Genomic DNA, 25,470 nt, shown 5'->3' on the forward strand with positions numbered 1-25,470 from the left:
ATGCGGAGAAACAAAGAATACAGACTCTCAGTTGTTCTACATTATCGGTGAGCCCGGTCTGGGCACACCCAGGGTTCGCCGTTTGATTTTAGGCAAGATTTCAAGGTAAAAATTTAAAACTAATATAGAATAAGGAGATTAGCATACAGCCAAAAAAATAACATAGAAATTTCTTTTCAAACAATTCCTTTTATACCCTAAAAAAATCTGGAAGATTTCTTTGAAAAATGAGGGTCTTAAAAAACTAAACATGGCTAAAATATATGAACTGGTTTGTGTTGAGCTGCCATCTAATATAAATAAAGAAAGTTCAGAGTAACCTATAAATCCTTTTTCATTCGATTTTTCTGTGCGTACAGAAGGAAATTTTTAGGTGTGACCAGACCGGACACACTGTGCCGCAAAGAGTTAAACGGTCCTTCACACCTAGCTCAGTACTTTCATAACCAGAGAGGCAAGGCCAGATTAAGATCCTTAGGGGTCTAAGCGTTTTAAAGATTTTGATGCTCCACTCTTATTTTTGCAATATAATTCCTGCTATCCTAACATTTCTACTATCAATGTCAAACCACAAATCCGAATAATTAAATAAGGTGTTATATGATTTAAATTTTAAAAATTAATGAATATGAATGATAATGAAGTTGGAGAATGTGATAATAAATATGAGAAATCCAAAATGAATTATGACGGAAAGGAAAACTAAATTCATTGTTGTTGCAAATGAGTTTGGATATTAAATGATGATGAAATCATTTCTCAATATTAAAAAGAAATCGAATAAACTTAAAACTGTAAGGATCTTAAGTTTTATTAACGTTTATTTTATTTTAAATCTTTACTATCACTTCTTATTTTCTACTTCCGGCCAGAATTAAAAGCTTTAACTTATTTATGCAAATTTGTCTTGCGAACGCCAAGTACTTAAGTTGTGGCTTTTTGCCAAGCAAGAGAGAGGAAGGAGTGATTAGGAGCAGGCCGCTTGCCATAGCAGTTTTACTCGGTTGCTGGTTGCCTTCAAGGCCAGAGGTTTAATCCTCTTGATAATTTTAAACGTATCGTAGTGTTAACAGTTCTCTGTACTACATACGGCCTTTCTGTTAATATACGGCCAATCTTCAAGTAGGCACTTGTTTATTAATCCAAAGTTAGTTTAGTTAGAGTTTAGTTAATATTTTTATATTCTTACGTTCAGACCACAAGTGGTTGGTCTCTGTATTCCGAAGTCCGGAAATCATTGTAAAGAGAGAAAAATAAAGAGTTTTGTAGACCTTTCCTGTGTATCTTGTCTACTTCCCACATTTATTGAACATAGCTTTAGTAAGCTCCCTGTTCCGAGTCAGGTCATTTAATGTTCCCAAAGCAAGTAAGGAGGAACACTGAACCTGATAGTGGCGCCCGACGAAGAAGAATAACCATGGCCGAGTTTCAAGAAGAACCTGTGCTGCCTGCAGAAGCGGTTCAGAATCCAGAAATGCCAGCTGCCGCCCTGGAAGGATTTGGTTACATCGTCCAGACCATGCGCGCATCGATGAAACCAGAAGCAACATTTAATGGAAACTCACCGGTAACCAGTTTTTTGGAAAAATTGGAGGACCACCTCATGCTGTATCCCGTGCATGAGTTCCAGAAAGTCACCTTAGCTACCGGCGCTTTGAGGGGCCAAGCGCTTAATTGGTTCAAATGTATCGGCAGAAGCCTCTTGGGTCAAGCGGGAAGTCCCACCTATACTTACGAAAATTTCAAGACTGCCTTAGTAAAAGCCTTCCCTGTCGTAAGAGATCGTGCAATATTAGAAGCGGAACTTTTCAGCATATACCAGAAACGAACTGAAAATCTCTCAAGCTTTATTTTAAGAAAAATTCGCGTCTTCAAACTCTTGTATTGAAACCGTCCGGATCCTGAGATAATTCAAGTGATTTTGCCGAGGTTACTTCCCCAAGTACAAGACTTTATTGCATTAAGGAATCCGACTACACTGGAAAAGGTATTTGAGCTAGCAAACCAGTTTGAAAGTAGAAGAACGGCGGACATTGAAAGAAGACGCCAGTATGAACAACGAAACCAATTTTGTGCGCCAAGACCACAGCAAAGTCAAGAACACGGCTACGGAAGCAAAGCGAATCAGTGGGCAAGGAAACCCGAGTATCCAAAAACAACCGGCGAACGTCGACAATTCAATAGTAATCCAGGAAAAAAGTCTGAAGGCCAGTGGAAAAAGAAGGAAAGCATTGAAAGGAAAAAACAAGATTTAAACTAAAACGGATTTCTGCTGACGGGAGGGTGCGGAAATCCGAAGGCCAAGAAAACCCCTCTTCCTTCAAGTTAAATACAGTGATGGTGAAAAATTTGACTCTTCCAAAGATTGAAGTGTTGGTGAATAACATCCCAGCCACCGCACTCCTGGATACGGGCGCACAGTGTTCCTGTGTGGCAGAAGATTTTTTTAGGAAGTATTTTCGTAATTACCGCATATATAATTCGGATAATACGACAGTGTTACCTGCGCAGGGAGAAAGATGCAAGTGCATAGGTAAATTACCGCTATACGTTCGTATCAAGGACGCACAAGTAAAGATTATGTTTTTTATAGTAAAGAATTTGCAAGCACATATCATCTTAGGGATAGGTTTTCTTTCAGAGGCAGAAGCAACGCTGGATTTTAACGAAACGTCCCTTAAGCTGACGATGAAACCAGTTCGAGAAGAAAAAACAGAACCACCAATGTTAAACCTTGACCACCTGCCTAAGGAAGAGCAACAAAAAATCCGACAAGTGGTAAGTGAATTTGCTTCGTTATTTAGTGATATTCCAGGATTTACTCAAGTTACTAACCATAGTATCGACACCGGAGATTCACTGCCAGTTCGCCACGAACCATACCGATATGATAAGAATAAAGAAAAAATTATAGAGTGGCACATTAGAGATATGTTACGTAAAAAGATCATAACGCCCATCTCAGGTAGTTATGCTAGCCAGGTTGTTTTATGTAAGAAAAACAATGACTATCCAGTAACACATCCAAAAAGGTGGCGTTTTGCGATTGACTATCGTAAATTAAACTCCATGACTAAATATCCGGTATATCCGTTACCTATTGTTGAAGAAATTCTAAGGAACATAACTTCTACCAAATACATGACGACTTTAGACTTAACGACTGGTTATTTTCAAATAGGGGTGAGGCCTGAGGACGTGCCTAAGACTGCTTTTATAACCAAGTCTGGCACTTATGCATTCCTGCATATGCCGTTTGGCCTTTCAGGGGCACCGGCAACATTTCAGCGATGTATGGACAATGTGCTAAGGCCTGTTCTTGGAAAGTCCACATTTATCTATTTAGACGATATCATTATTACTAGTGATAATCTGGACCAACATGTACAGGATTTAAGACAGGTGTTTTCTTTATTAAATGAGGCCGGTCTAAAAGTTAATGTCGAAAAGTGCAAATTTGCAGCCCCTGAATTAAAATATTTAGGTTACAAGATATCTCAGAAAGGAATAGAGACAGACGAATCAAAAATAATCGCTGTACAAAAGTATCCGACTCCAAACACGGCAAAGAAGCTCTCTTCTTTTCTAGGACTTTGTTCATATTATAGGTCCTTTATAAAAGATTTTGCAGCTATTGCTGAACCAATGTTAAAATTAAAAAGGAAAAAGGCAAGATTCTCGTGGACGGCCGAAGCCAATAGTGCTTTCGAAAAATTAAAGCAAGCATTAACGCAAGCCCCTGTTTTGAAATTTTCTGAAAAGGATGAGAATTTAGAAATTTCAGCGGATGCTTCGGATTATGCGGTAGGAGCGGTACTTTCGCAAAATCAGCAGCCCGTTGCATTTTTTAGTCGAACTTTAAATCAAACACAAAGAAATTATTCCGCGACCGAGAGAGAGGCACTTGCAGTTCTGTTAGCAGTGCAATAAATACGAGTCTATTTTGGAAGGGCGCCAATAACAGTGTATTCTGATCATGCGGCAGCAACTAGATTGTACTCAGGGAAAAACTTATCCCCAAGGTTAATAAGATGGGCACTCAAGTTACCACAGCAAAGTCAAGAATCATGAAGAAGGTAATACTGTAAAGGTGGCAATGCTCACAACATGTACAATAAATTCCCGAGAAACTGTAATAACCGAACTGGGTAAGGATCCTGAATTTAGAAACATTTATGAGTATTTAAAGGATCCTGAAAATTTTAGCCACCAAGATATTGTGGCGATAAGAAATAGGGCGGCCCATTACGAACTAATAGATGGTCTATTATTTTATACAAAAACTACGAATTCCAACAACGAATTTCGACCTGTTATCCCAGCTAGTCTTAGATTAAATATCCTGCAGGAGCTCCATGACAGCCCTTTAGCTTCTCATGCTGGTATTCGAAAAACTATCCAACGCGTACGCGAGGCAGTCTATTTTCCTGAACTGCAAAAGTTAACAAGGGCGTATGTCCAGTCCTGCCCAACATGTCAAGCAGTTAATTATATTAATTTCCGCCCGGCCGGGTTTCTAAATAGTATTAAATCCGAATTTCCAAATGAAATAATTGGCATCGATTTATTGGGCCCTTTCCCAAAAAGTCAGTTAAATAAAAGTCGCTATCTCCTTGTTATGGTTGATCATTTTAGTAAATGGACCGAAATTGTTCCCTTAAAACGAGCCTCCGCGAATTTTTAAATTACTGATTCTATTTTAAATAAATATATTTTAAAATACGGGGCGCCCCTAAAAGTTATATCGGATAATGGTCCTCAATTTGTAAGTAATGTATTTGAAGACATGTGCAAAAAACTGGGCATACGTCATTTAAAAATGGTCCCGTATCGGCCGCAATCAAATATAGCGGAACGGGTCAATAGAAATATAGTGAAAATTATCCGTAGTTATGTTAAAAATTTTCATAAAAGCTGGGATAACTATGTCAATGAATTAGCTTTCGCCCTTAGGACCGCAAAACATGATACAACGGGCAAAATTCCTGCTGAGTTATTTTTAGGCAGAAAGATTATAACGCCGTTAGATAACTTATTTTATGTTCAACAAAGAGCCCCAGAATTTAAAATGGGAGATATAGAAAAATTAATTAAAGAAGCAAAAAAGAACACTGAAGTAGCACAGAGAAAACAGAAACTTTATTACGATATGAAACGACGGGGAGTAACTTATAAAGTAGGAGATGGAGTGTTAAAAATTAAGCATTCACTTTCTTCAGCACCAGAAGATACAACTGCCAAATTTTTTCCACGATTTGAAGGACCATATATCATAGAAAAAATAACTCAGGCTGTAGTGGTGTTAAAAGCCAGGAATGGTGAAACATGCTCCGCAAATATTGACCAGATAAAACCATTCTATAACCGTAATAAATTGCAAATATTTATAAAGATCTTTTGCAGGATCCTGCACGGCAGGCACTGCAGGCACAAGCTCCAGAGGTGGAACAACGACAATCACAAGGGCAAGCCATTAGGAGGCAGGAGCAATTGAAAAGAAAGTTTCCCCGTTGGAAAATTGAAGGTAACAAGAAAAAGAAGCCGTTCCACCGACCAGAAAAGAGAGAGCACGACCACCCCCAGAATGAAGAAGGGAGAAGTACGACGAATGCAAAGAGAGCTAGGAGAAATAACGGCAACTATAACCCGGCACCCAAACGGAAGATCTACACATCGGACAGGAGTCTACGCAGCAAATGTCGACGAATTGCTGAAGGAACACCAGCTTCGGAGGCAAAGAAACAAGGAAAATTTGAACAGCCAGCAACGAGATCCAAGCAGGAATGAGAGAGAAGAGTCCCGGTTCCGCCAAGACCAGCTGCCATCAAACGGCGAAGACCACAGGCAGAGGCTAAAAAGAAGGTCTTGAAGGGTGACCGAACTGGAAGGAAAAGAAAGCTCATGGAGGAAGGAACTGAAGGGCGAACTCGCACAAGAAGGAAGATAAACCAAACGCTAGTTTTCGCTACCTTCCAGGACTGGGCAGAAAAAAGAATGTACGAATATCACAAAGTTTATGTTACTTTGAAACCTTAAGTTAATCTTTCATTCTTACTGCAAGTGGCAGAATTCAAGACGTTTTACCTCATGTGAGGTCTACCTTTATCGCCAAAAAGGCGAGAAATGAGTTGTTACGTATTTTGGTATTATGTTTTTCAATTACTCGCGAGTAAAACTAAAATTAATATATAATAGGAATGTGTAAAAACTTGAATTTTGTAAAAGTTATTGTATAAATTTTATTTAAAACATTCTGGCAAGAAAGAAGTTTTAGTCTGAAAGACTTTTGAAATGTAGTATTTCAATGTAGAAGAATTGGCCCTTGCTTGGAAAAGAATAGAAGTTAACAATGTACCTCTAATGTATGTTTTAAAATGCGTAAAATTAACGGCATGTTAATATGTTCTTATATACAATGTGAACTATTATTTTAAATGTTAAGAAATACTGTGATATGTTAAAAGTGAAAGTAATGCCAAAAGTTTTAACTTATTCGTGTGACTGTAAAAAGAGCAAATTATTCTAAATATGTGTTAAAGGTTGAATGAATGTAGTTAGGCTCTCTGACGCTACACTTCAGAGTTAGCGACTTTCAGAATAGTACCTCAGGGTTTAGAGATGAATATAAGGTGTGTTATGAGGTCTTGTTATGTTGAATTTTAACACGTTAGTGTTTTGATTGCAGGCGGTAGTGTTGAACACTTGTACATAAACACGTTCATGTTTGGTGTTTTCTTTTACAACACATGTCAGAGAGCACGGGGAGAGAATTAAATAACGTCATGAATTAAATAAGAATGTTAAGAGAAATATAAGTATTCATGTTACTTGTCATTTAATTGTGTAACATTTCATTAAACTAGTTTTCCTTCCAGATCTCTGGAAGGAACCAGATTCAACTAAGAGTTTCAACTAAGAGTAACTGTTTAGATGCAGTACAGATGAAAAGTAATTGTCCATGAAGTTGATAATGTAAAAAACAATTTTTTTTTTTTAAATTTCTAGTTTCTAGTGAGAAATGTTTGTAAAAGATTGGCCTCGCGTTAGATTCTAGAGCTAAAAGTTTTCAACAAGGTCGTTTTAGACCTCAGTTTCAAACTAATTAACTCTGGCGGGAAGTATGTAAGGATCTTAAGTTTTACTAACGTTTATTTTATTTTAAATCTTTACTATCACTTCTTATTTTCTACTTCCGGCCAGAATTAAAAGCTTTAACTTATTTATGCAACTTACTGCTTTAACTTATTTATGCAACTGCGAACGCCAAGTACTTAAGTTGTGGCTTTTTGCCAAACAAGAGAGAGGAAGGAGTGATTAGGAGCAGGCCGCTTGCCATAGCAGTTTTACTCGGTTGCTGGTTGCCTTCAAAGCCAGAGGTTTAATCCTCTTGATAATTTTAAACGTATCGTAGTGTTAACAGTTCTCTGTACTACATACGGCCTTTCTGTTAATATACGGCCAATCTTCAAGTAGGCACTTGTTTATTAATCTAAAGTTAGTTTAGTTAGAGTTTAGTTAATATTTTTATATTCTTACGTTCAGACCACAAGTGGTTGGTCTCTGTATTCCGAAGTCCAGAAATCATTGTAAAGAGAGAAAAATAAAGGGTTTCGTATACCCTTCCTGTGTATCTTGTCTACTTCCCATATTTATTAAACATAGCTTTAGTAAGCTCCCTGTTCCGAGTCAGGTCATTTAATGTTCCCAAAGCAAGTAAGGAGGAACACTGAACCTGATAAAACGACTTATGCGATAATGATGCAGGCAAAAGAAATATGAAAATATGGCAAAAGAAATCTTTAAATATTTAGAACTGTGCAAAATGGCTTTGATGTCATTCAGTTTCTGCGTCTAGAAAGAAATCACAATTTGAACACATATAAAAAACACCTTTTTTGAACATAAAATCAGTTGCAAGTTTTTTCATTAATGGAAAAAAAAATCCACCATGTGCTCTGGGGTGCATGAGCATGCCTTGGACATAGTAGTCAGCTTGTCGCAGGAGCCCCGATGTTTCATTTTCTAGCGAACCTGGTACTCATTTTATGGATCCACTCAAGGGATGGAAGGCTGAGTTAACCTTGCCCAGCCCGGGGATCGAACCCCCGACCTGTGGTGCTGCTGCGCGTCGCGCTAACCACAGGGCCTCTACCATCGATAATTGTTAAGTATAATTAGTATTAGACACAAACAATTTTAGCTAATATAATAAGTGGGTATCTCTTGGGTCTACGGCTTCCGAAGCCCATATGGTAAAGCGAGCGTTGCACGATCCTTTTACTGACTGTACACGACTGTCGCCTGGATTCAGCTGGGTGGTAATTTGAGCTAATGTTTGGCTTCGATGACTATGTACAATACGGCTGAGCTGTCTCACACCACGCTTGTTCTAGGTTAATTATCCTTTGCAATTTGCCCAATTGGCTAGTTCTTTTTCCCACCATCCGTGTATTCTCGGTATACTCTTTACACTGTCGACCTTGAAAATCCTAGCCAGCTGAGGATTTTGGAAATTGAATGGCCCATGCGTCGAGTGCCTACTGTCTGTCCGAGATTCAAACTGTCTAAATCAGAAGTTTTTAACAACAACCATAATACTAGCTGTATGTGCATTACAACTTCTTCACGTGAGCACAGTTGCCGCGCAGCGCTATAAAATTTGCATAGCCATGTCTATCCCTAATTCAGTAGCACTTCAGTGTAAATAAAGAGACTTGGGTAGAGTCTATTTTTCACGCATGCACTAAAATAAGACGCGTAGAATGTTTTCGGTACTGTATCTAGCTCAGTACCAATGATACAGTCTAGATAGCGATTCTCAACCGGTACGCAAAGAAACACATTTTTTTTTGTGTTTTAAACCCTTTATGTTTTCCCACTAACATTCGTAAATCGATCTGAGCTTTGCTCAGGGTCAGTAGCCGCTTATAGACTTTAGCAAAATAATCTATTTTTATTTTCACAAATATTCTTTGAGCTATACACATAACAAAATTTGCCATAAATGATGTTTTTCAAGGGAGTGATAGGAATGGATGTTGTATTTAATAGGAAATAAAAATAAGTTCCTATAAATAAAGATAATAGTATCTCGTTAATTCTTTTAGAGTTAATCGATTTATTAGCATGTCAACATTTTATGCCGCCAGCATTTGCTGGTTCATGTTGCTCTATTTTCAATTAGATTAATTTTTTTTACGTCGATTTGCTGTCTCTAGTCTTCTTTTTGCTTTGTATTCCTTACATTTCCTACGCGAGTTGAGAATATCGTCGTTTGTTTTTACTCGTAATATATTGTGTATTTAAATATTTGTGAAAAAGTAATAAAACAAATCCAGATTTTCAAAATGGAAAAATGGCTAGGATTGACTAAGCGGAAAAGTGATGGATCCAGGACAATCTACTAGCACTAAGAATATTGAAAAGAAAATATATATATATATATTTATCGAAAATGTAATGAAAGTTATTTAAGTATTTGGGTTTAGTTGGAATGGAGATGAAATGGACCATCAACCTCAATGTGGTATTTGCGGTGAACTATTAGCCAATCAAAGTATGAAACCATCGTTTCTTAAAAGACATTTTGAATCTAAACATGCCAATTTAAAGCATAAATTTGAAGAGTATTTTAAGAGAAAATTATCAGAGTTCAAAAATTGTAAACAAGTAACGAACGGTTATGTTACTTCAAGTGGAAAAGCTTTGGAAGCTAGTTACCTAGCAAACCTAAGAATTGCATTGCAGTTGGATGAAAGTACTGATATAACGAACTTTTTTCAATTATTGGTTTACTTACGTTTCGGAAAAAGATAAACGAATTGCCGAAACGTATTTATTTTGTGAATCTCTTCGTGATAAAGCAACTGCAAATGAAATTTTCAAAGTAACTGACAATTTTATGTCTGAGAGTGATATTCCTTGGAATAAGTGCATTGCCGTATGCAGTGACTAAGGTTTTAACAGTAAAACATTACGGTGCTATTTCTGAAATAAAAAGAAAGTTTCATCTGAAACTAGATTTACTCATTGCTCCATTCATCGTGAAGCTTTAGTAGCCAAAACAATGCCCGAAAACCCTAAAATCGTTTTGAATCAAGCTTGTAAATATTGTTAATTTTATTAAAAGCCAAGCTTTAAATTCAAGAATATTTACAATTTTATGCCAAGAGACTGGCAACGAACATGAAACGCTTTTGTTATATTCTGAAGTAAGGTGGTTATCCAGAGGCAAAATTTTGAATCGTCTTTTTGAACTTCGATTAGAAATTCAAATTTTTCCCTGGTTGTCGCATGTACCATATTTAGCTGATATTTTTGGAAAGTTAAATTAATTAAATTTAGTATTAAAGGAAAAAGTGTTAATTTATTTACCATTAGGGATAAAATAAATGGAATGATAAAAGAAAACTCGAGCTAATAATCAAAGAATTGGATAATAGTATTTTAAGGTTTTTACCAGTTTTAGAATGTTTTCTAACCGAAAATAAAATAAAAATTACCATCCGATATTAAAAATTGTTGTTTTTCATTGATAAATATTTTCAACATTTATTTTCCTGGGGATTACGAAAACGAAAATTGGATTAGAAATCTATTTTGTTAAATGTACCTGAAATTTTATTTCGTGAAGAAAAAGAACAACTGATAGAAATTTCCTGTGGTCGAACTCTAACTGAAGCTTTCAAAAGTAACACAATTGTCAACTTTTGGTTGAACCGAAAGAAATAATTTAAGATATTTAAAATAAAGCTATTAAATTTTTATTGCCTTTTTGCAGAACCTATTTTTGTGAACAAGGATTTTGTTCTATGTTATATTTGAAACATAAATACAGAACAAAATAAAAATTGGATCCTAATTTACGGTTAAAATTTGAAATAAAACCAGACATAAATAAACTGATCTCTCTTAAACAAGCACAAGTTTCGCAGTAAATTTTAGAATTAAAGTATTAAAACTTAAATTTTGATAATTAAAATGGTAACCAATTTTTAATATAATATTTTTTATGAGTTCAAATTTAATACAAATAGCCCATAGGTTGTGCAAATGGCAAAATACACTTTTTTTAAATATTTTTATTCAGAAATTGGAAACTAATCATTGTAAAATGTAGTAGTTTTACCAAGGTTGTGCAATTTTTGTTTAGATGGTACACGTTAGTCAAAGGTTCAGAACCGCTGTTCTAGATCATCAAGTATTTTATTCAGTTAGACATATCACTTCCGTATGATTTTGAGCTCTAATTTGCCAATATATCCGTGGTGTATGTGGACGTCTCGGTTCAATTTCCTACTAAGGTGCAAATGATTTTTGAGGATTTCGTGTTCCAAAATTCTTAAATAGCTTGCATAAGTTGCATACTAGAAAGTAGTGATTACCCTAAACGTTATCTCCCTGTTTTTCGGTTTCGCAACAAAATCGAAAAGAGGATAATTTTTGTAAAAGGAAAAGGAAGCTATTTTAGGAAATTCTCCCCCCCCCCTATTTTCCACCGAGTGAAATATGTACGCACGTATATACAATCGGATGTTGCTACAACGAACTTCAAGAGACCGGAAATTTGGTTCGCATAAGAAAATGGATAATCTTACAAAATTCGAAATAAGAAAAACAGAAACTTACAGAAAGGTGTAAAAATTGATAAAGTAAAAAAAAAAAAAAAAAAAAAAAAAAAAAAAAAAACAACAACTTGTCAACAATGTCACATCTACCAAAAGAAAAGATTAATAAACCCAATTTTAAGAAAATCATATAAAGATTTAATTGAAATTGTTATTACGCGTAGTTTCTAAATTTCCTCGCTCTTTCCAGGTTGTCCAAAGAATATGGCAAATTTATGTGCTTTTATCTAAAGCCTTTAAAATTATTGACCGATTGACCGAAGAAATATTGACCGATTACGGCTTCTTCGAGAATGTAGAACCATTTCAGAAATACTCCTTTTAACATCTCTATGCTTCATCTTTCTCATAGTCAAATTTTTTGAGATCAAAAATTGCAGTTTCGATTTAAAAAAAAAAAAAAAAAGACAGTTTTATATCTCCCGTTCTTACTGGGCCGACTGACATAAATAGTACAAAATTCAAATTGCGTTTTTCATGTCTCATGGAAAAAAAAATTGGTATGCTGTTTCAGAAAAAGTCCGATTTTGTGTCAAAATACCAATATTAGAACAATGCTACGACGTATATATAAATCTAATATATATCCAAAGTCGCGCTTTCGAGAGATGGAAAACGCAAGTTGAATTTCGTCAATCGACCCAATAGAACGGGGAGATGTAGAACTATCCTTTATTTATTTATTTATTTATTGCGCAATGTATATTTGGATAAACGGTATTTCTGCAGATATAGATTAGTTTGCATCATGCAGATGAATTTTTGACCAGAAAACAGAGTGCAAAGTGTTTTCGTCAAAAATATGTGAAATAGTTGCTTTTCTGTAAAATAAGAAAAAGAAAGATGATTTCTTCACTTAGGATTTCATTGAATGTCCATCGAAAATACAGTCATTTCCCTCAAGATAAAAATGGTTGCAATACAAAAATCTAATGAGCTTTACAAAACTATTTTATGTCTTTTAAAACATCTAAAGAATGCAAAACTGTTCTGAGGATCATTTGCAGAGCATTTATATCCAAATAAGAAAAATCGATAAAGTTCAAATCTTTTCATTCCCTAAAAGAAGACTCAACTGAAAAACTGCAAGCACATTAGATTCACTATTTCCTGTTTACTCGAATAGCCAAAATTTCCACCATAGCATCATACTTGAATAGAGCTGGGTCTGGCTGTTAAAACTATTTGAATGGAATCAAAGAACCCATTCACTTTTTTTTATTCAATGGCCATGTAATATGGTGTCCTAAGATATGCTTATGTATCCTCGTTTTTTTAGGCCTGAATGTCACACGTCCCCATTCCTTTTGTTTAGAACACAAAAAAAGCGAGTGTGAATATAAAAGAAAAATAGTATAAAGTAGTTTATCTTTACGGTTGGAAATGTAGATACCAAATATCTTAAAATGTTGATTTTAACGGTTAGTAATTTTGTTTTCAAAATTTGAAAAAAAAAACGGGGAAAATGCAAGAAAAGTTTTCAAGTGAAGATATCCATACAGTTCGTTATATCCGGTTTTCATGCTGTTGGTGGCTCATCTAGTTCCAATGCTTCTGGAGGTTCATCTGCGTTGAAAACCCTTTTATTGGAATTACAAGTTTTCAGTGTGCACAACGTCTGAAGATAGTGTCATCTGCCGTAACTTTGCAGTTTAGTGGCCACCGTGATCGCTGACTTCAGGTTCTAGATTTATCTGCAACCTAAAGTACGCACATCAAATCCACGAGATTTGTCAGAATTGAAAGCTGCCAGAAAACGTGAAGTTATACAGATTCTTCTTGGGATGTTATGTTTGTTATTGTTGTCAACAATCTCCTGCATGCAATGTGTTATCATCTGCGAAGGTGGGCACGTTGAAAACTTGCAATGCTAATAAAAGTTTTTCCTCCTCTCCTCTCTCGTGTTGCTATTAATTCTTTACATTTACGCAGGAAAAAAATGGGTGCTGTGGTTCGAAATATTTGAGTTTTTTTTCTCTGAACCGTGAGAGCTAAAGTGTTTAAATCATCACAATTACGAGCGCATGTCTTTAGATAAAAATAACTGAAATTTCATTCCATTTGGTTGAGCAAATAGACCCCTAGGGGCTCATATATCGGGGAAGCGTTTTTATAACCATTAGAAATGAACATGACATCAGAAAAAAATATACAAGGGGCTAATTAATTTATATATCTTATTCAAGGATCTAAAGATACAGATTTGATTAATTTTTGTTCATACATCTGTCAAAAAATAAACTCAGTTAAGAATAAGCGCTTCGTTTAAGAGAACATTTATATGAGAGCAATATTTTTCGCAGTTGAAAATTAATAAGAAAAATCCCTAACATAATTTCTGGTAATTTCTCTCCAAGACTACAAACTTTATCAGAATCGAGACATTATTCAGTATTAAGTTGTAATAAGTAATAAAGAATTTTGTAATTATTTACTTACAACGTATCGTGTACTTTTAAGAAGAAGAAAAAATTTAATAAGAGACTAGGTTGTCATTATTTATTCCCATGTTTTATCCCATTTGGAAAATTTTCTCTTGAAATTTAGAAAGTTACCATAGTTTTTGTTTATTTTTAATTTAAATTATAGTAAGTTCAGATTAATTAAAGGTGTTAAAAACTATTTTAAATAAACGTCAATCTTAAAATTTAATATTTAGCTATCAGTATATTTGAATAACAGTATGAATTTTTTCTAAGATCTGACCCAGTACCTTAGGTGGTCAGTGACTGCATTCTTTACGAACCATGATGTCCTTTTGGAGGACTCCCAACGATTATGACTCGAAGGAGACTCTGAGATATCATTTAAGTCGAATAAAACCTTCCCACTTCGGAAAGAGGAATTTTTGTTAGAACAGCAGCCAAAAAGAAGCAAGACTAAGAAAGCGAAGATGATGACGGAAAAAGAAAATTTACCATCCACTAGCAGCAAGCCTGACCGAAGCCCAAAAACTTGAATTATTGAAGAAAATGATCAGAGATAAAAAGGACTCAAATTTATGTATGAGTCTGTCAGATGCCCATCTCCGGCACAGAAGATGGAAATGGAGTGGAACGAATGGACAACCCCACGGAAAACAGCTAAGACACCCGCCGAGCAAATCTCAATGGAAATACCTACTGAAAATCGATTCCAAGAGATAGACGAAAAAACAATTCCTAATGATGAAACAGCACAAGAAGATGAACATCCACCGCCGATAGTGTTTTCGCAAAAAGATATTAACTGGATAGAAGTGAGGGAGTTGCTATACACAGTTTGCACTGAAGAATTTGAAGCTGATATGAAGACGCAATCGCTCCATGTAAATGTAAAGTCACCTAAAAAATATCGCGAAGCCACCACACTACTGCAAGCTAAGAATATTCCCTTTCATACGTTTCAATTCGAAAGTGAAAAATCTCTGAAAGTTATCCTGAAAAATCTCTGAAAGTTATCCTGAAAAATCTGCCTGAAAACTTAATTAAAGAAGATCTGGAAAGAAAATATTCTGTGATTAAAGTTAAGCAATTTACCCACAGTAAAAAGAACAATTCTGAGAAGTTACCTATTTTTCTTATAAAACTCAAGAAAAGCACAAATGGATACGCAATACACCATCTAAATAATATGTTCAATGTCAATGTGAAGATTGAGAAGTTATCAGCCAACGAAACGCATTCTTCAATGCCAAGAATATGGACATTCCTCACACCTATGCGAGAAACCTGCGCGATGCTGCAAATGCGGAGATTATCATAGCAGTAAATTATGCCCACTCGAAGATGATGAAAAGCCAACCTGTATTTTCTGTGCTGAACAACATGTCTCGTCTTATCGTGGATGTTCTGTGTACAAAAAGAGATTTGAGCGAAGACCCGCAATACCGAAGATTCCAACTTTTATTCCCAGACCTGATGAATTCCCGGAACTTCCCTCGACTTCCAGTGCAGAAAGCTGCAACCCTCAAAGCACCGAGGACCGATACCAAAGATAAAATGAAGAGAACAATCAAACACCCACCAGATGACCTGACGGAAGATCTATCATGGCTCAAAGACCAGAAAATTAATAACCTTTTACGAAACATCATCAACCATATCCAGAAGATACGATCCGCTAAAAATACCGCTGAAAAATTTATGCTAGGGTTCCAAGCTGCTATGTCCCTAATGAAATTCGCTGAAGATTCAAACTAAATGCATCCATCCTATTTTTGATTGAAGAAATCACCTGGACTTTATTAATAATTATTTTTTTTTTTCCATTTCTTAGAATTTTTCCAAGCAGTTCATCTCGGGGTCAGTACTTGGGTGGGTGACCACCCACGTGACTGGCCTCGACGAATCACTTCTCTTGAGCTTGTGAAGACACGCCTTGATCACCAGTTCGACGGCTTTTTCTCACCTGCTGTTACTAGTATTTTGCTTATTTTAAATTCTCGTAAACTTTAATTTTATCAGCTTTCCCTTATCAAAATTTACTTAACTTTTTGTTCCAACTTACATGACTTTTTACATCAAAATTTTTAGCTAATTTGTTATTACGCAACTAAGTTCTAGAAAACTGATAGGTTATTTTTTGTTATTTTTCGTAACTTCTAAAATGTTTTACAGGGGGTAGGGCCTTCGGCCCAGGTACCCTGGTGTACCATGACACCGTTCCACTGGGAATAACAGTATGTAACGTACAAAAATGTTTTGCAGGTAATAAACTTCAGATTTCAGATAGAAAATAAATATGAATTTAAATTTTTTCCATTTGCGATATTGTTGTTATTGTTTATGTATCTTCTGATAAGGGAAATTTAAAATTTATTTAAAACATTTTTTATTTTGTTAATATTTTGGTCCGTCAGCTATTTTCAGATTGTACATTTGGCCTGCATGCAATCTGAGTTTGAGACCACTGTCCTATGGTACTAGGGACAATAAACGAATATAAAACAATTATTAAGGGGAACATAATTAAATAAAATTAAGGGTAAAATGAATAGTAAATTCCTAATAATAAATAAATAAATCATCTTAAATTTCTTATGATATATATAACAAATGGAAAGTGAATAAATGAATGATAGTATTATATAAAAAAAACTCAGTGGCGTAACAGCCCTAGTGGGCCAAGGCCTGCAGTGCCCCCATATCTGCTTTCTTGACCGTTGATAGTATTATATAGTAGTATAAAAATCAAAGTAAATATTTTAAAAGGATTTCGTTTTATTTAAGACCATGGATTTATATTTTTTATTCCAATATTTTGTGAAAAATATGCTTTAAATGAAAGTACACAAATACTACAGTGAAATTTTTAAATATGAAAACATTGATTAGATTTCAAGCTTCGCATCAACTACATTTTAATTATAAATCGGATTCATTAACGTTTCCTGAAATCAGAATTTGCCTTGTGAAACTAAATTTATTTAAATCCGACGCAATTAAATCAGATTTTATGATCGGGGTTCTGTCGAAAAGTTTTAATACTTGGGACAAATATCAAAATTATGTGCCTTAAATGTTTTATTTCGTTATATGTCCCCTTCTAAGTTTTGATATGGCAAGTATCTGCGCCTAATACATGGACAAATCTTCAAAAACACTTATTATACACTCATTTGCAAATTATGTCAATTTTTACCAAACGTATTGAACCCAAGGTACTAATTATACTGTCAAAGAATTATGCAAGTATTCGGAATTGAATATACATGAGCGTACACTTGCGTGTCTGCGGAGATGCGATTGTGGAGAGGATATAAGCACACGAGGGGTTTCGAAAATTTATTTGCTCGTTCTCTTTCAATATATTTCCCGTATTTCTAGTAAGAGTTGGGTAAATTTTTTAAGGTAGCAGGTAAAATGAGCAGTGACGAACGTACTGATGACGGAATGCGATGGAGAATAGACGGCATATTCGAGGCAGACCAATCATAAGCGCAGGTGGCTACAGAGCTCAATGAAATACCCAGTGTCGTCTGCAATTTCTGGAAACAGTTTCAGGATACTGGATCCATATAGGGAAGACCTGACCACAGTCCACCAAGATCCATAAAGATGAATGAGAATCAATATTTGGCATTGAGAGAGGTAACACAGGACTGCTACAGCTCTCACATCAGCCGTATGGAATTCGAGTTTCACGGTCTCCAGTTTCCCGAAGGCTCCATGAGATAGGGCTGTATGCCAGAAGACGCGCTGTGAGCGGGCGACATCGCCCTTCTACGTAGAGGCTCGGCTGGTCGACGACTACATGAAAAGAGAGGATATTCGCTATATGGATTAGCCAGCCAGATCTCCTGACCATAACTCTAAAGGGCATATCGGGACGCTTTTAGGAGGGTAATTTCATCTTAATCACACAGACACTTCAACTGTCTGCTGTGCAGTATGTCTTCATGCTGCGCGACCCGTCTGGCCGTGAGAGGGGACCATAACCCATATTATGCTGATTTTCAATCCACAGTGTGGATTTGGGGGTATTTTTGCACTATGAGCTTTATTGATAATCGTGCGTACGTAAAATGAAGCACTCAAGACATCTCTTTCTCTGTTATAAACGTATATTCATACCAAATTTCATTAAAATCTGTTCATAAGTTTTTCGGAAATTTAACATGATGTGAAAATTTTATGAATTCTTCACACGAGTGTAGTTATCTGAGTAGTTGAAATTTAAAGCCAGATCAGGCTTCAGCGATCTTATCCACTCAAGCAGTATTGAGAAAATAAATTAGGTTTTACGTTAGGATGTCTGTATAATACATGCAGAATTTTTAGAAACTGCATATGCGACTCTATTAACTATTTTTTGCAATTAAATCTTTTCGGCGTGTTTCTGCACAAAATGCTGCGATTTCTGTGAAATTCAGCATGATAAGGTGCTACTTAATGTGAAATAATGAAGTAAATGTTTGTAAGTAGATTTTTAATTTGAAAAAAAAAAAAAAATATTCCCCCCTTTTTTTTCCTTCTTTCTTTTTTCTTTTTTTTCCTTTCTTTTCTTTTCTTTTCTTTTTTTTTTTTTTTTTTTTTTTTTGTAAAAAAAAAAAGAGAGAGGAAAATACACTCTTTTGCAAAACAATCGAAGCACCATGAACGAAGTGGTTGTTTTTGATGAAATTGATTATGTGTATATCTCGTATACAGATAATAAAAGGATTAAAAATCAAGGCCATAGTACCTGTTCAAGGCTCACAATCACCCATTGTTCAAATAGTAGTTGATCGAACCACCCCTGGCGGCAATGCATGCTTGAATTCCTCGAGACAAGGAGTGGTAGAGGTTCCTAATATCATACTGCGACACATTCTGCCAGGCATTCATCAATTGTCGCTCCAGATCTGCGATATTTTGTGGTTCCCGAATCTAGTGGTCTACCATGTCCTAGACATGCTCGATTAGTGAAAGGTCTGGTGACTTTGCTGGCCAAGGAAGAGTATCAACCACATAGAGAGAAGCCAGAGACATGAGGGTCTGGCATTATTTTGTTGGAAAATGGCTCCAGGATGACGTGCCATGAAGGGTAAATGCAACCGGCCGCAGGATGGTATCAACATATCGTTGAGCTGTTAAAGATGTACGGAGGATGACTAAAGGTGACCTGCTGTCAGAAGAAATAGCGCCCCACACCACCACACCAGGGGTTATGGCTGTATGCCTTTGTAAAACAAAGGCTGATTGGGACCGCTGGCCCCATTCTCTCTAGACACAAACACGGTGGTCATCTGCTTCAAGAGTGAAGTGGGATTCATCGCTGAATACTGTACAATGCCAGTCTGATGGCAGCCATGATGATCGGCTGCGACACCACTCCAGACGGCTCCGCCGATGTTGTGGGGTCAAAGGCAAACGTCTTAAAGACCTCTATGAGCGTAACCCCACCTCAGACAAGTGCCGTGAGATGAGGGACGGTAGCACGGGAGATATAGACCTGGCTGTAGTGCGTTGAATAGTCGACGATGATACTGTTGAGGTGGTTCGGGCCTGGCGAACAATCATCCGATCTTGCCTCTCATTTGTGTTTCTTGGTCTTCCAGAGCCTTCATTTCGTCGGCAATTTCCTTGTAGCAGCTACTGCTGCCAACATCTTTGCACAGCAGTGACTGTACTCTGCAGGTTTCTCGGTATGACCAAAGAACGTCTATGTAGATATTCTTTGGTATGACCACCCAGCTTCATGCAACCCTACAGTGCGACCACGTTCGAAGTCGTTTGGTTGTCTGTAAGGTCTTCGATATCGTCTTAATGGCATCTTTAGTCGCCTCTTTACGGAATTACAATGGCAGCAACAAAAAAAAAAAAAAAGATAAATTTTCCACCTCAGTTACTGGTTTCATACTTTGCGAATTGGGAACTAGAATTGCGCTATGATCGCAATTCCTGTTCATTTGCCTTGAAACTTTGACCATTTGCATGTTCGATCAAGATGTTTTTGCATACCAAATTTAGTTACGATCACAAAAGTCCTTCTTGGTGCTTTGATTTTTTTGCGAAAGAGTGTATTTGATAAATCTCAGTAACAGATGATCCTTCACTGGTAGACACTGAAAAAAAAAATCTGCAACATGAAGAAAATTATTAAAGGTAAATTTTAAAATTTTAGAGAGCTGCATGTATCTGCAAATTTTTTTCCAAAACCCAACATAATAAATGGAAACTTTTCCAGACCTCAGAATTTACCCTTAATCACTACGGGAACTTCATGTATCACGTTAAATAGAAATGATCTAAAATAACAGCAAAATGCAAACAGTTTATTAAAACACAATGAAATTTAAATTGCTTATTCAAAACTATTTCTTTTTCTCCTTCAATATTTCTTCTGCATTTATTAGTTTAAGTGAAGTCTGATATTATGTAACATAAAAAGGAATAATCCGAAATTAACGTAACAACAATATCTATGTAATTAACAACATGCTAAACTAAATGGTGAAAAGGTATTGACCGTTAGATTCAGTTACATTTATTTTTTCCTCGTTATTTCTCCTGATTCAGCATTGAATGCGGGTATCAGTGATAATAATTTTAAAATTAAAAAATTTTGGAGATATTAGAACATGGCTAAGTCCAGTTGCACTGTTTTTTTGAGGTAAGGGTCTTCCTTATCAGTTGCTTACAATACTACCGCAAGCTTTCTGTTAAGCCCTCTTTAATTAAAGAAATTAGCGAAGAAACGAGAAAAATAAAATTTTTTTTAAACAGGTTAATTTTCTTTTCCCTCCCTCTCCGCTTGGTTCCAGTTTTGCACCTCACTTTTTATGGTACAACTGGCAGTGGGGAATCTCCGTGGTGCCCTCCTTTTCTTGATGTCCTACATACGTGTTTATTTTGCTTAATAGTTAATGCAGCCGTGCCAGGAGGAGAGGAAGACAAATGCTGTTGGTTGATTATTGATTAATTGAAATCTTTTACGAGAACTTCAAGACAGCGAGTCGTGCTTCTACAGAGTTACATTATCCATATTTAATTTAGATATCATTATCCTTAATTTTGCTGAGATTTATTATTAAGCAACCAGTTTTCTAGTGAAATGGTTAGTTTCTTTCATTTCTGTTGAACTTTATAAGACATGAATTTCGGCTTTAGATTTGCATGTTAATGCAATAGCTGCTCTTGTCTTTTATAATTCTTAAGTATCTTCAATGGAAACAGTTCGTTGTGGAGTAGAAGGAAGTTTTACTAAAGCAGGAAACATATCGAACAATTATTAGACGATCTTTGTCTGTGTTTGCTGAACGCTTGCAAAAGTATATACTTCCACCAGCCAACATAAACATCCAATAAGTTCATTCGCTCTCATTTACATGCTGTTTATTTGTAATTGAGAAAAACCTTTATAATAATGATCATTTTCTGTTTATCTTCTTATTAGCTGTAGATGATAACGTTCCTATTTCCAGCACATTCCATCTCTATTAGAACGCATTGGAGCTATTTCTTATCCTTGGGAAGTTTCTATGATATAGAGGAAAATATTAAGATCCGTGAATAGGTGAAGTTATCAAAACTTCAAAGCAACTAATAAAAATCTCTATGCCTCAGTTATCAATTGGACTCCTAAAATAGCCTAAACTTGGGAAAATGTAGAATTTCAAGAAACATTCAGGCAGCAAAGGAAGGCGTGGGGCATATTTCATGTTTATTCGACTTTTCCAAATTTAATTGCGGATGAAAGATCTAAGAGAAAGCCAGAGAAAATTCATAGACAGAATCATAGATGATTTCATGGATGTAATATGATTCTTCTATATCAACACCACCGATCAAACGTGTGTGAGAAAAAATAACAACGCTGTCAGAAGTTTATCACGATCATTTCATTTAGAAAAATTCCAAGGGAACATTAGAGAAAGATGGTAGAATGATCGGCGACAAAAGAGAAATAGCTAATTTTATTGGCGAGCCATTTACTTCTGTTTCTAGAAGCAGCGTTTATTAAATTTAATTTTTTCATAAATGATTAAAAAAATGACTCTGATTAAAATTTTCCGAACTTCGAATCTTATAATGTGTACTTTATTATACTTGAGCTGCGAAAAGCATTGAGTAAAAAAAGATTAATCATCCAACCTGTTTTAATTTTTAAATTCAATGTTCATGGGCCTTCTTACATAAATTCAAATATATTTTTACATTCCGCTGGTCACACTAGCAGCTTCCGCTTGCCACACTAGCAGCTTCCGCTTGCCAAATCCGGTTTGTGTTTATATATACTTTATGAGATTCTAAATAAATTGAGTGCCCTTGCCAACTAGAATACCATATCATAGAAGGCTAATAGATGTGCAAATGCTTACTAAACATGAAGTTGAGTGGATAAATAACTATCAATTTTTCTATGAAAACTTGGATAAGTATGTAGTGACTCTTCGCTTACTTCTTAAAACTGCAAAAACGAAGTCCAATGAAAGGTTAAAATACCCTTTTATTTTGCGTGGCCTGTTATGACCATAAGACCAACTTGTTTGGTTAAGTGGGTGGAGTTGCGTCCATTTCATTCTAACTCAAGAAATATTTCACTGTTAGCCCCTCTCGGGCTTACAAGAAAGCCTCCAATTAAGCTTGAACTTAAGATAGAAAATAAAAACCTAAACTAATGCTGCTAACTAAAGCTTAGTCGAAGCTGTACAAAAATAATTAACGGAGTTGGCCCCTATTTAAACCTCACCGGCGAATGCTAATAGGCACATAAGAATACGGCCAAACGTAGTAAAATTTGCTTAAACAACGACGTGGCCAGAAGACAAAACACGCTCTACTGAGAACTTCTGAGCAGGAGATTTCAGCAACTGTAGGTTTAGCACATATGTCCACTGTTATCTTTGTGATGTATATAAGGCAGGGGTTTCCAAAGGGTGTGCCGGGAGGCGCTCCTGTTTACTCTTTTACAGAATCTAAATTCAAATTACGCGCGCTGCTTAAATTGCTCCTTGCGTAGGAAACCGACAACACCGCTCTCCTCCCGTGGACTTCCTCTGGACTTCGGGTTGAGTTTGGCAACGCCGAATTCTTTGCTAACCGACGCGAGAGGTTTCCAGAAGCCCACATTCAACCGTCGAATCGCATCGACAGGAGTTGTTTCGAGCGCTTATTGCGAGCACCGCATACTATGTGGACCCACAGCATCACCTACAGGGAAGCACTTGCATCGAAGTCGATGAGCTGTGAATTGAATTTCGAATAGAGACGTATCATAGACGTAGTAAACTACAAGAAAACTAGGCTACTGAGAGCCAAACTATTCAAAACACTTTGCATGGACATGGGAGCTGAACACTACTACTTTATTACTGCAGTTTACGATGGCTTTGTTGTGGAAATGTCTTATCCCGTGTATTCGAACTACTTCAAGAAGTTCAAACTTTTCTACAAGAGGAGGGACATGCAAACTTCAGATACTTTTTGAACCATACGTTTTATTAAAACTGACATATTTGTGCGATATATTTGACAAACTGAATGCCATGTGTCTACAAGACAATAATATGCACGTCTTGAAACTACTGGAGAAGAATGAAGCGTTTAGAAGAAAACTGCAGTTGTGGATAAGAAAAAATAATGAGGATGACGGGCAAGAGTGTTTCCCGGAATTGCATAAATCGCGTCCTTAATGAGCTCGTTGTCTCTCAAAATTTATTGTTTCTTTTCACGGAGCACCTTTCGAGACTCACTGAATGCTTCGCAAAGTACTTTGCGGAAGAAAATATCGAGAAATATTCGTGGATCCAAAATCTTTTCCATGCCCAAGCTCCACTAGAATTCACTTCACAAGAAGAAGAGCGTCTCATTGAACTCTCTTGCGACAACAACCTTAAAACAAAATTCGCTTGTTCGGATTTGGTGGAGTTTCAGATAAATCATCAAAAATGAATATCCAACTCTAAGTTCCAAAGCTTTAAGGGTTCTCGTTCCTTTTGCAACATCATCATATTCATGGGAAACCGGATTTTCAGCTGTAGCCCTAATAAAGAGCAAATATCGTTCAAAGATCAACGGAGAGCAAGAAATGAGTATGGCAGTGTCAAGTCTCATCCTTCGCTTTGAAAAACTTTGTGGAGATCAGCAAGCTCACCTGTCCATATGATTTTTTTTCTATTTTCTTTAGTAATGATAATATAATATTGTGGTATCAGTTCAATATATACTTGTATGAGCCTCAGATTGTGGTTGTTTCCATTTCGGTGCCTGGTCTCTAGTATCAGTATAGAGTCGTATTTAATAAAGTGTTGTGATTTGATATGACATTATGTAGTAAGCATGTTGTAAAGCACAAACCTTGTACAACACTTTGTTGAACACGACTAGGGCGCCGCGACAAAATATTAAACCTATAAGTTCGCCGAAAACTGAAAAAGTTGAGGAGCCCCTGATATAAGGAATTTGTAAAGTCTGAAATAATAATGGGATTTAGATACGAAGCTGTTTAGAATTCATTTATTAAAATGGAAGCGAAGACTATGAGCCGACAACATTATTTTATTGTTCTAACAACAAATGAACGACAAACTACTGATGCCACACATATTCAAATAAAATTTTCTTTTTGGGGTTCTCGCGATGCAAAAGACAAACATGAACCTTACATTCAGCTCCGCACAAAATGTAATTTATACAGACAGAATGCCAGAATAAATTTTAATTCGAATCATTTTTCTCCGAGCCGTTATCTTCTTCGTTGACTGGCGTATCTCGGTTGAAGTACGAACGAAGATGTTGCACATGGACAACTTTCAAAAATTTTTTCTTTGGTGTTCTAGACTTGATCTCGCAGCATGGCCCTGAGTGAACAACAATAACAAATATTCCCTTGAATTTCAGAGCGAGTTTGTATCGCCTTGTCGTATAGTACGAGATCTCTTATCCTGAAAGAATGAGATCTGTGATGGATATCAAATCTGTTCAAGTTGAACTTTGCGTGACGTATCATCTATGAAGCTCCCAGTGTGAAGTTAGCGGGAAAGGCTAATTCATATCCATTAAAGCAAGAAAATGGAGATCTGCTGGTGGAATTTTGTTTTGTGGTGGTGTGGTGTATGGTATATTTAATTATGGCAAAGCACACTAGGGCTATCTGCCTAAGGGGAGGGATGCTTTCGTGGAGGACTTTCTGAGGGAAACTGGCTCGTATACACGTTACACATGAGGAAAACCACGAAAACACCCATGCAGCCAGCCGGTTCGCGGGATTTGAACCTCGGACCGAACTACCAGTGTTCAGCGACTTTACCGCTCGGCCGCTGGTGGACCCTTTTGTTTTGTGGTATTAATGGCCTGTAATGAGTTTGGCTGTAACACATTACAGTTATTTCGTTCACTTTGATGTATTAAAAATTCTTTCATTGTGATGCTTCTTTTAA

The sequence above is a fragment of the Stegodyphus dumicola genome, chromosome 5 (genome assembly GCF_044657685.1).
Source record: "Stegodyphus dumicola isolate Sdum_Otavi_A_Nest chromosome 5, ASM4465768v1".
NCBI classification, from domain to species: domain Eukaryota; kingdom Metazoa; phylum Arthropoda; class Arachnida; order Araneae; family Eresidae; genus Stegodyphus; species Stegodyphus dumicola.